This window comes from Ictalurus furcatus, chromosome 28 (genome assembly GCF_023375685.1).
Source record: "Ictalurus furcatus strain D&B chromosome 28, Billie_1.0, whole genome shotgun sequence".
Classification (NCBI taxonomy): Eukaryota; Metazoa; Chordata; class Actinopteri; order Siluriformes; family Ictaluridae; genus Ictalurus; species Ictalurus furcatus.
In genome coordinates, this window is record NC_071282.1 from 18042800 (window position 1) to 18053722 (window position 10923).

The 10923-nt window shown below is 41.6% G+C and overlaps 1 long non-coding RNA gene across 1 annotated transcript; it reads right to left on the minus strand.

The window, feature by feature from the left end:
* Positions 1 to 740: 740 nt before the first annotated feature.
* LOC128603948 (uncharacterized) lies at positions 741 to 10688 on the minus strand. The gene is made up of 3 exons (XR_008385111.1): positions 10619 to 10688; positions 7980 to 8120; positions 741 to 1190 (listed from the first exon to the last, which is right to left on the minus strand). It is a non-coding gene; the product is annotated as an uncharacterized LOC128603948 (long non-coding RNA).
* Positions 10689 to 10923: the final 235 nt, after the last annotated feature.

Genomic DNA, 10923 nt, shown 5'->3' on the forward strand with positions numbered 1-10923 from the left:
TCACATTCTCTCACACACACACACACACACAGACACACACACAAACTCACACACTCTCTCTCTCACACACACACACACACACACACACACACACACACTCACACACACACATACTCACACAAACTCACACTCTCTCACACACACACACACACACACAAACTCACACACTCTCTCTCTCTCACACACACACACACACACACTCACTCACACTCTCTCACACACACCCACACTCACACACACAGACACACTCTCCACTTAACCCCCTTTCTCCCTGCCATGCTTATTTTTATTCTTTAATTACCTCTGCCTTTCTTCCAGCAATAGATAGACAGATAGACAGACAGATAGATGATAGACAATATAGATAGATAGACAGACAGACAGACAGGTGGATGATAGATAATATAGATAGATAGACAGACAGATAGACAGACAGACATTTAGATGATAGATAGATAGATGATAGATAGATGGACAGATAGATAGATAGATAGATGGGTAAGGGTCTTCATAGTTGAAAGCTGTTTTTCAGCTTATCGCGGCAGCATCATAAACTCATTAGCGTTATAAAAGTTACCGGTTTAAGACGTCACTGTACGACGCCAACTTCACAGCGTAAACTTTCCAGTTGTGGTTTCGTCCCAATAACATCATCATCCCTGAGAGCGTTCCCCGTGCCCTTCCACCTGATTACTAGATCTGCTTAAAATGCCATCTGCCTGTCAAAACAGATGGGGCTCCTATCAAACACACACTCCCTGAGGAACCATCCCTGCAGCGTCTGCAGCTTTTCCTCTGTGTGTGTGTGTGTGTGTGTGTGTGTGTGTGTGTATGTGTGTGTTAGTGAGCGTCCTACCTTGAGTACGGTGTTCCACTGTAAACTAAAACAGAGGGTGTGTGCGCAGTTTTCAAACCGCTGATGCAATCAAAAAAAGAAGAAGAAGAAGACAGATACAAGGATAAAACACACACACACACACACACACACACACACACTGAATTGTTTAATTCCTCTTATACCACAGCAATTTACCAACAATTACATTTATTATAGAATGAAGTCGACACACTTTTTATCCGTTTGTTGTTAAATATAATGTTGTGGAATGTCTGTGAAACAAGTTAGTTCCTGTTGTCGCTTACGCTTTAGCAGCTATAAACACTCGTTCCCTCATCAGCCTCTTTCGGTTCTGTATTAAAGAAAAAAAAAAGGAAACCTCAGGTCGTAATGTTACCGAGAAGAAACAACTCCCAAAGCGCTGACGCTGGAGACTCCTTCCATGACTGCTAAATAAACATCTCCTTACAGAAACATTCACCATATCACCGACCACACACGTAATCCGTTCCCAGAGAATGAGCCGTTACTATAGAAACAATAACGCGTTCGTGTAAACCTGTGCTTTGCAGCTGCACTGCTGTCAGAGCTGTTGTTCGAGAAAATAAATCAACCAATCAGGATTGAGAATTCAGCAGCACTGTGGTACAACATGTTTCACCTTAATACTGGAGTTTCGGTGACCAGGTTACTTTGGAGTCGGATACTAAACACAGCGATGCGCTCTTAACAGCTACTGGAAGCCATTTGAAGACTTCCCCAGCCGGATATTTGAGATATATTGCTGTCGGGATTGCCTCAAAGGCCATGCTGAGGAAGCTTGCGATCCTCTTAAAATTCAATTTGACAGACAGAGCCTCCGACGGACGTCAGGCAAAACGGGTTTCCTGCCGCGTAATGAGTCTCGGTCTCGACGTGACGTACTTTGCTCGATTTTATTACACACAAATGAAGGCGTCTTCGATTTACAAGGACTCACATCGCACGGCGTGATGCCGGGGGGTTCTGGAGAACACGTGTGCTTCATGTCTCACAGGTCCTGAGGATTACGCTGGCAGAGTTAGCGCGCTGTATTACAGAGGATTCATTATGTTTCTGTACGCCACAGCACTTCCTTGCAGCGCTTATGAGAAAATGACGTGAAGTGCGACATGTTCAGACAACGGGATGTTATACGTATCATATGCCATATGCCTCGGTATCGTTATCACCACGGCGCTGGTGAATTCGCGAATCGGAAGCCGTCGAATGGTTTCCCGTAAGTGCGGCTCCGCGAGTAGCGCAGCCACAAATCCGAGGTTTCTATTAACGCGCTCGTTCTGATACGTTATCATTTCTATAACGCGACGAAACGCGGAAACGTATAAAACGTTCACGTGTTGAGGTTTCTTACGGACATGTTCAATGAATATTTCTGGAAGGAGTCTCCAGTGTCAGCACTTTATAACAATCAGAGTTAAAGCTGTAACACACACACACACACACACACACACACACACACACACAGGGGACAATTTGGAAATGCCAATCAGCCTACCATGCATGTCTTTGGACTGGAGGAGGAAACCGGAGTACCTGGAGGAAACCCTGAAAGCACGGGGAGAACATGCAAACTCCACGCACACAGGGCGGAGGCGGGGTTCGAACGCCCAGCCCCCGAATGTGCTGACCACGAAGCCACCATGTTAAGCTCATGAAAAAGAAAAAAGAGCAGCTGGTGAGGGTTAAAAAATAGGATACATCGATCTTAAATAAAACTTGGCGGTGTTGGTATATTGCTGAGGTATAAGAAGAATAAATCACTTCAAGATGTTGTTGGTTGCTATTGGAAACGAGTCAACTGTGGAGTGGTTATGAATACTTTGGCTCTTTGGTACTCTTTGAGCGGCTGTGGTTCAGGTGGTAGAGCGGTTTGACCGCTAATCGTAGGGTCGGAGGTTCGATTCCCGGCCCACGTGACTCCACATACCGAAGTGTCCTTGGGCGAGACACTGAACAACAAATTGCTCTTGATGGCAAGTTAGCACCTTGCATGACAGCTCTGCTAGCATGTGTGTGTGTGTGAATGAGACACAGTGTAAAGCGCTTTGTAGAACCGCTAAGGTAAAAAAAAATGCGCTATATAAGTGTGGACCATTTACTTGGAACGGATAAATAAAAATGTAAGAAGTTATTATTAATGCATTTTAATTAAGTATTAATTTTCTAACAGTTACGCTAACTACAAGTGCTGTATATCTGTTCTCATATTTATCCCGTCTGTGAAGATTCCTTCGGAAGACGCTTTTATGAAAAGCAAGATAAAAGTGAGTCTGATCAAGGCGTCGAGTCCTCTGAGCTTTGGATTTTGTCATCAATTTGGTCATCAAATTAAGCAAAACAGGGTATTGAAAACAACGGCTCATGCAAAAGTGTACGGTACGAAAAGGCGAAAAAGTCAATAAGCGTGACAGCGTTTAGAGAGACGTCATCCAGATTGCAGTAATGGCACTTATGAGCCACCGTCCATCAGGCTGCTTGAAATATTTTATCTGGCTGGATACTGGAGTGATTGCACTTAGGACACCATTCATGGACTCTCTCTCTCTCTCTCTCTCTCTCTCTCTCTCTCTTTGTCTCTCTCTCTCTCTCACTCTCACTCTCACTCGGTTACTTTGCGAAATGGCCGATCTTTACAAAGTCAGAAATCAGTCATAAAAACAGGGCCAGGAATATTCCGTCATAAAAGCCGTTCACTCCATTAACACTCCAATAAGAGTTCATTATGTTATAAAAGAGTTTATGAGTTAATGAAATTAATGTGCTTACACTGACGCTGCCACATGATTTCAAAAAGCCACTGAATGTTTTTCTTCTGTGTTTTAATGAAATGCTTCTCTTCCTTTCGTTCTCTTAAATCACTCGATAACGAGCTCATAAGGCAAACGGTTTTGGATCAACACTGTGATGTGATGTGATGTGATGTGATGTGGCCTGAAGTGGATTATTTTCCTGTATTAGAGCGTGAGGAAGTGTTTGATTCCGAGTCTTTGCCAAGATAAATATTTTCTGCTTATTAAAAAAGTCACATCATACTTTTTTATCTGTTTAGCGTTACGTTGAACCATTTTAGCAGCTATAACCAGCCTCTCTCTCTCTCTCTCTCTCTCTCTCTCTCTCTCCTACTGAAGCATAAACGTTTCTGTCCGGAAGATGTCGGAAAACTTAACGTTACAGCTTTACCTCTGACACTGGAGACTCCTTCCATAAATGTTAAATCAACATCTTAGAGAAAACTTCAGCCTATCAACGATGATAGTTTTTTTTTTTTTTTTTAAATGGGATTATATGGAGAATCTCCTATGAAAGTCCCTGTGAATGAGCTGTTACTATAGAAACTATAACGAGCGATGGATCTTTGTAAATCAGGGACTCTCAAGGGTGGGAGGGACATTTCTCTCTGTCCTGTCAATCACAGTGACACTAGACAATCATGGGGCATCTGCAAGCTCGTGTATGTGGAAGAGGAATGTCTGTTCCCGAACCCTAACCCTAACCCTCTGAATAAGTTAGGCTGTCGTGCGATGCAACACGAGGCGCAGTTTGAAAAGATGCCGATTACTGAGTCAGAGAGGAAGCACAGGTTAGCCTTCACTCTACTATAGTGGAGAACCGGCAGGTGGATGGGAATTGTAAAAGACCAGAGGAGAAAATCAAGGCCCGAGAGCACCATTTGAGCGAAATCAGCACCACGGCCAGCGACCAATACAGTACATTCCAGTTAATAGAACGTTCTGGATGGAGCTTTGGTTCTATGAACACCGGATAACGTCCAGGGGCTTCGCGGCACGATTTGATGTACTACACCTTCAACTGGTGGCTCGATCAACAATATAGTATTACTTTTCCGACAATTATCTACTGAAAAAAGGACAGTTGTAGGGTAAGTGATTTGGGTCATCAGATAAAAATGTGCAAACCGAAAAGGCATGTATAATTTCAAAATAAAACAATACTTGCAGGCTTGTTAATTAAACCTAGCCCTGGTCAGGTCTGTAATTCAGTGGACTGCACTTTAGCACTTTTTATCCCCCTCCTGCCAGAGCGAATTTGTGCTTGTTTAATGTGTATGTAAGAAATTAGACTGGAGTTAACACTCTCGGGAATTGATTTGTAGATCTTCACTAACAACATTTGCTAACAATCAGTTACACTCCATGCTGTCAACACCTCCCAAGCAAAAATCACTGCACAATTTACAGCAATTTACTGACAGCAATTTCACTACAGTATCTATCCTCTAATGTGTTATTTTATCTGGATAATTTTTTATCTATTTATTTTACAATAAATTGATTCCCAAACTAGGGGTCATGGCCCCACATTGAGTTATTTGACGTGCAGCTGGAGTTGTGAGAGAAACTCACAGTCTTGCCTCTTGTTTAATTCATTTATTTGACTGATATTATGAATATCGCTCTAAGACTCTAAGACGGATTTGGCGCGCTGTTATTCTGGGACTCGCGTTCAAATAAGCCATGAAGAGTGCATGTGCTATTTTAGTCTTTTTGGCTATCCTGACATGCAGCACTAGCATAGGAGTTCAGTAATTTAAAATAAAAATAAAAAAAACAACAAAATGGATACATTTCTCCATTCATCTACCACCACTAGTTCCTCGACAGTGGAACAAAAAAAAAAAAAAAACAACAACATGAAAATATACAGAAATATCGAGTCAATATTTACGGATTTACAAGTGTGACGCTACCAAACGAAGAGGAAGCAGAATGGGCCGCGCACTGCAAAAGCAGAGAAGCCGGATATTTCTCTAACGTTGGTCCTCTTTAAGGTTATCAGTGTGAAGCTGGATTCAGAGCTCTTGAGACATGACAGGAAGTCATGGTGTATATGAAATTAAATAGCACTTCGGGCTATGCTGTCATAGGAAAACAATCCACTTCTTGGTGGTAACGATAACTTCACAACAATGGCTTGACTTCGTCCCGTACCACACCACTCCAGTGTGGATTATTCGACTGTGACGACACGCCCGGCCCTCTTTTATTCATTACGTATTATTATTCGAAGCTGGATGTAATGGTAGAATGGTTTCAAGTTGTGCAGCACAAAAGTGTTCACCCTGTGGTCCGGAGATCATGAGTTTGAATCCCAATGATCCCACAACTATCCATGACCAGAAACCAATAGAGCAAAATCGGACATGGGCGGGGCTTACTCTCACTCCCCTGTCAATCACAGCAACCGTAGCCATCTCTGAGCTCATGTATGCGGAAGAGGACAGATAGCACTTTCCTCAGTGTTTTACACTGCCCTGTGATGCACGCTGGGTTCACGTGTCTCAGAGGAAGCGTGTGTAAACCTTTACCGTCCCTGGTTGGTAGCTGTTGTATGGTATGGGGTCGAGCTGACCGATGAGGTAGATCCGGTTAATGGGTGGGAAATTGCAGGATTTGAACCCCCGACCCCAGAGGTGCGAGGTAAATATTTGAACCACTAAGCCACGGGGCCCTCTCAAATACCACGGTAGTCCTAAATTACAAATAAAAAATGCTGACTCACCAAGGCTCAGGGAATTGCAGACATTTCCGTATCACTTCGGGGTTGTTTGCTCAGAGGACGTGTAAGAGTCCGTGTGTGAGAGGTTTAAGATCATATCCCAGTCCACAATCCGATCTCAACGTCAAACACAGGCGATCCATGCAAAGAGTAGTCGTTACACAATCAAGGGTCAAGATCTCGAAGATACAAGGCTCGGAACTGACTCAAACAGAGATGTTGGCAAGACTTTCGCAATGTCTAAGACTTTTACCTGGCTTTATACACTCTGCAAACAGGAACTTCTAATGACTGTCACAGTATTCAGGTTAGGGGGACCTCTGCTGTTGTGGATGTGAAATAACCTATACATTTCCAGCAGTTGTTTTTAAACATGAGGCTATTACTCACCTGCTAACCGAACCGAAACACCGAATCTTGAAAACTACGTCAAAGAAAGCGCTACCTGTAGATCGATTCAGAATGAAAGTACACAGTACAAACTTTGATTCCATCCCTTGTGTTCAGTTGAGCTTGAGAATATCATTAACACCTTCACAAAAAAGGGAAACAAAGCTGCAGGAAGTAACGCTTGGGGCACACAGTGTTGTTTTCAGTGAGATTTCACAGTCACTGAGAGGAACACACTCTCAGAGTGCGGTGAGCAACGAGGGCTGAGACGACGTGACCGCTATATAAGTCCACGTCATGGTTTATAGCACATCATAGCACATCACAGCTTGGGCTAACAAGAACAACATCATCATGTGACCTCACACCAGCCATTGCAGATCCTTTACACATACTAATTTTCACACTGGGCAATAGAATCAACTATATATATATATATATATATATATATATATATATATATATATATATATATATATATATATATATAGTAAAACCCTATAATGCTTCCTATGAGGACAGTTATAACAACCTATGAACACATTCATATCATGAAACAATGCATTTATAATAATAATAATAATTATAATAATAATAATAATAATAATAACCGTTACAATATGTCATTATTGTAATACGTTATTTATGTAAATATATTACAATGCATAGCTCTCTTTATTATGCGTTATAAATCGGTAAAGTAAAATGTATTAAGTAGTGTCCATAACACATTATAACACTGATAGCAGAGAAACCGATTAGCTTTGCAGAACATCTTGATTTTCTTCCAAATATCAGAGAGATTATCAGGAAATCATAATTCACTAAAAAGCTGGAGCAAAATTTATTTTGTATTGGTAATATAACGTGTCTATAACAGGTTATAAACGCGGCTTATGACACACTCGTTTATAAAAGCGCTATAAACTTTACTATAGACTGTATATTGTTTTTTGAAATTTTTTTTATTACGAATGAATTATTACCGTTTATGGTTGTTGTGTATGATGCCTTCATAAGGCATTATAACAGTTTATGAATGTGTTCATTGGTCATACTAGATATACACTTTGTAGTGTTATAAAAGACTCTTCTTCTCAACTTTGTGGCTCTGATTCGAAACAATGTTATTCCTATGAATGTTATTCCAGAAAAAAAAAACGAGACACGACGGACGTACAAGGACACACACCACGCTCCAGTGGTGAGATGTAGCACACCCCTCTGGCTGCCCAGGGGAGAGACACCATCCCTGCTCTGTTCCTTTCTCTCGTCCCTTCGTCCCTTCATCCCTCCATCCTTCCGTCCACCCTCTCCACTCGTTCACCTTCAACTAAAAAGAGGAAGTGAGGTTTATTCTGAGCTACACAGCTGCAGGAAGCAGATGAAGGACGGTTTAAAAAAAATATATATATATATCACGGCACATTCTGAATTAAATCCAGACTCAGGACTTTTAAAACGTCCTACAGAGGTACAGAGGATATGTTGGTCCAGGGTTTTTAAAAAAATGCATGTAGAAGACGGCATTGAATAGATACTAGGGGTCATATAAGAATAAAAATAAAATGAAATCTACTCGATTTCGAATCGAATCGAATCGAATCTACACTTATCTAATCGAGTTCTTGCTCTTCTTAGTGATAGTAAATTTTCCTAGGTAAGAGTTTCTTCCTAAATCCGTTTGGTGTCTGAAACTGCTGTGAGATAAGACATTTGATTAAGCGTGCATCGCTACAGATGATGTGTGTATTATCTCTTGAATAGATTTTCTTAGTATCATAAATAAATCTTTTTAAAAAAATTACATTTTCAATTATAGAAAAGAAATTATAGCACAAACGAAAAAAATTAGAGCATCAGTATATACATCATTCTTTATTCTTAGACACAGTTTTCCTTTAAATGTGAAATGTCAGTCAGTGTGCAGAGAATTAAATTTAATTGATTTTATAAAACGGGTTGGGAATGAATGAATGAATGAATGAATGAATGAACTGTAAGACAGTTGGTTTTGGTGTTTTTAACCTATGGCATGACCCTGAGCAGGATAAAGTGGTTACTGAAATGACTGGATGATTTATTGATTGATTTATTGATTGTTTGGTGGGTTGGTTGGTTGGTTGGTTGGTGGGTTGATTGATTGGTGGGTTGGTTGGTTGGTTGGTTGGTGGGTGGGTGGGTGGGTGGGATGTTTGGTGGTTTGATTGTTTGGTTGGTTGGTTGGTGGGTGGGTGGGTGGGTGGGATGTTTGGTGGTTTGATTGATTGGTTGGTTGGTTGGTGGGATGTTTGGTTGGTTGATTGATTGGTGGGTTGGTTGATTGATTGGTTGGTTGGTGGGTGGGATGTTTGGTGGTTTGATTGATTGGTTGGTTGGTGGGTTGGTTGGTGGGTTGGTGGGTGGGTTGATTGGTTGGTGGGTTTGTTGATTTATTGGTTGGTTGGTGGGTTGGTGGGTGGGTGGGTTGATTGATTGGTTGGTGGGTTTGTTGATTGGTTGGTTGGTGGGTGGGTTGGTGGGTGGGTTGATTGATTGGTTGGTGGGTTTGCTGATTGATTGGTTGGTGGGTGGGTTGGTTGGTGGGTTGGTGGGTGGGTTGATTGGTTGGTGGGTTTGTTGATTGATTGGTTGGTTGGTGGGTTGGTGGGTGAGTGGGTTGATTGATTGGTTGGTGGGTTTGTTGATTGGTTGGTTGGTGGGTGGGTTGGTGGGTGGGTTGATTGATTGGTTGGTGGGTTTGCTGATTGATTGGTTGGTGGGTTGGTGGGTGGGTTGATTGATTGTTGGTGGGTTTGTTGATTGGTTGGTTGGTGGGTTGGTTGATCGGTTGGTGGGTTTGTTGATTGGTTGGTTGGTGGGTTGGTGGGTGGGTTGATTGATTGGTTGGTGGGTTTGTTGATTGATTGGTTGGTTGGTGGGTTGGTGGGTGGGTTGAGTGATTGGTTGGTGGGTTTGCTGATTGATTGGTTGGTTGGTGGGTGGGTTGATTGATTGGTTGGTGGGTTTGCTGATTGATTGGTTGGTGGGTGGGTTGGTTGGTGGGTAGGTGGGTGGGTTGATTGATTGTTGGTGGGTTGGTTGATTGGTTGGTGTGTTTGTTGATTGATTGGATAGTTGGTGGGTTGGTGGGTGGGTTGGTTGATTGGTTGTTTAATTGATCTCATGGGGTTTGAATGGGGAAACATTAGAAGCAGTTCAGCTATGATAATCACTCTGCGTGCTAACATGTTATTACACTGAAAGGGTTTTTTTTTCTACAGTAGAATTTGTTGTTCTGGATGAAGCCCAGTATCTTTCCTCATGTGTTATTCACTCTGCAAACACTTTTACCCAAAGGAACTCATAAGTGAGTCAGACTTCACTCACAGCACGGAACTGATAAAGATGAAGATAAAGGTGTTGATTAAAGGTCCATCAGCGGCTCTCGGTCTTGACCTTCTGGTCACAGCTCTGACTTTTAACCATTTTCTCTCAAGCCGTCCAGGCTTCTGCTCATCATTTATAACACAGATTGTCCTTTGTGTCAGATCCCAGCCCTGTTTTCTCACTTTCTCATATCCTCAATGCACTCTCTCTCTCTCTCTTTTTTTTTCTTTTGTCAAAAAATAACAAGTGACTTCATGGATCCCGAGGCCTTCATCTATTATTGAGGGCTATAAAAGTGTGTATGCCTGCCATTTATAAAACAAATTGTCTTTTTGTCATGCCTAATTCCATCCTGTTCTTTTCTTTTAGGGTTTCTCACTGTTCTAAACATGTTTTTTTAAAATATATATATATTTCTTTCAGCAGTGTCTCTCATATTCATTTATCAAAACCATGAATCACCTTTATATGGCAGTCAGCGATGCTCCTTCTCACTAGCACTTCTTCTTCTTCTTCTTCTTCTTCTTCTTCTTCTTCCACAGATTTTTTAAACATTCTAAACATAGACGTAACCAGAGCCATAGCCAGGAATTTAATTCACAGTGTTATCTGTACAATTAAACCAATAACCATGATGCAGTCAGGGTTTTTTTTTTTTTTTTTTTTTTTTAAAAGGCAGCAGTAGGAACGTGTTTTAGTCACTATCTACCATCAATCAATGTGCCAAGTTAATTCATCTTCATACTTCAGAGTGTAGCTAACTGGCT